The sequence below is a fragment of the Tupaia chinensis genome, unplaced genomic scaffold (assembly GCF_000334495.1).
Source record: "Tupaia chinensis unplaced genomic scaffold, TupChi_1.0 Scaffold000231_1, whole genome shotgun sequence".
In the NCBI taxonomy this organism is placed as follows: Eukaryota; Metazoa; Chordata; class Mammalia; order Scandentia; family Tupaiidae; genus Tupaia; species Tupaia belangeri.
In genome coordinates, this window is record NW_006159706.1 from 2,871,103 (window position 1) to 2,872,815 (window position 1,713).

The following is a 1,713-nucleotide window of genomic DNA, read 5'->3' on the forward strand; positions in this document are numbered from 1 at the left end:
CTCTCCCGCGGGACCGGCCGGGGCGGGCCAGCCGCTCCTCGGCAATCCTCCTGGAAGGCTGCTCTCGGCTCCTCCGCCCATGGACCTTGCTGTCCGGCATGAGGCACTGAACTCCAGCCCCAGGCAGTCCTACGCCTGCCTCTGGACAGGCCCCGGCTCTTGACCCTCAGCTTTCTAACCTTCCCATAGGGGCCGGATGCTCTTCCTCTTGCCAGGGGGCCTTGCCCTGCTGCCCTGGCCTGGGTCAGTCTCAGTGCCCCTCCAACCCACCCAGATTCTGGGAGGTGGGGTGGGGATGCATAGGGCTTCCCTTCCTGTCCTCCAGCACCCACCAGGGTCCAGCTCCCACTGTCTTTCCAGAAACTCTGGAGAGGCCATGACCATTGAAAATGGAGTTGGCAGGGCCAGCAGGTGGCATAGTGGTTACAACACTGGACTCCCACATGGGCAACTGCAGTTCGAGTCCTGGACATGGCAGCTTGAAACTCAGGCCAGGTGCGTGTGTGTGCATACCCAAAATCTGAAGAGGAGAATGGAGGAGAAGGGATTGCAGTGGGGCCATCCCTCCTGGGGGGTGAGTTCTCACTTTCTCTCTCTCTGTCTCTCTGATGAGCGTACACGCCCTATAGCAAAAATCTCTCAAAAAAATAAAATAAAAAAAGGGGAATTGGCAAGTGACATCAAAGGGGCAGGGCAGGGCTTGGGCAGTTGGCTGCAGTCCTTCTTGTCAGTACCCCGGCCACACACTGGCTACCGCCCACGGGAAGTTTTAGTGGGCACCGTGGAGAGGCCCTGCCACTGCTCCTGAGAGCTCTGGGCTAAACAGCAAGTATTTTGATATAATCATCAAAATAATGATAATTATAAATAACCTCCTGATGGGAAAAAAAAATCCTTTTTTCTCTCTACTCTAACCCTCAACACAGAACACCTTGGTGTCCGAAATGTTGGGGCTTTCACAATCAGCATGCAGTTCTGCGTGAGACACCAGCCGGGCGCCCTATGATTCAGTGCAGCTGCGATGGTGTCCACCTGAAGTTAGCGTCAGATCCCACAGACCAAGGGCTCAGTCCGGGGCGACCCTCTCCAGTGGCAAGACCTGGTTTGTAGCCTGCGCTTTTAGCCAACCAGTTGTACAAGGGGGTTCGCATGAACCCCTCCTCAGATTCGATACACTTGCCAGAGCGGCTCAGAGCAGCACCGCTTATGTTTACCCCGTAATTATAAAGGCTGTGGCAAGAGGCGTGGGATGCAGGGGAGGGGCACCGTGGAGCTTGCACGCTGTCTCTGGGCGCGCCATGCTCCAGCCACTTGCACATGTCCGTGTACCCTGAAGCTCTCCAAGCCCTGTCCTGTCGGTTTTGCGGGGCTTTCATCATGGAGACATGATCGATGACATCCCTGCACTCAGGGGATCAGCTTCACCTTTAGCCCCTCCAGAGGTTAGGGAGCCGAGGCTGAAAGTTACCACCCCCAATCACGTGGTTGGTTCCCCTTCCATCGTGAGCCTCCCAGGGGCCCACCCAGAGTACCCTCATTAGAACAAGCGATGCTCCTACCACCTGGGAGACTCTAAGGGATTGGAACTCTGAGCCAGAGGCTGGGGCCAAAACCAAAAACAAGCGAAGATTCTCCTAGTGTCCTTGTCTAGAGAGATTTCAGTCAAGACCCGGGAGCAGGGGCCAAATACATATTTCTTATTATATAATATTA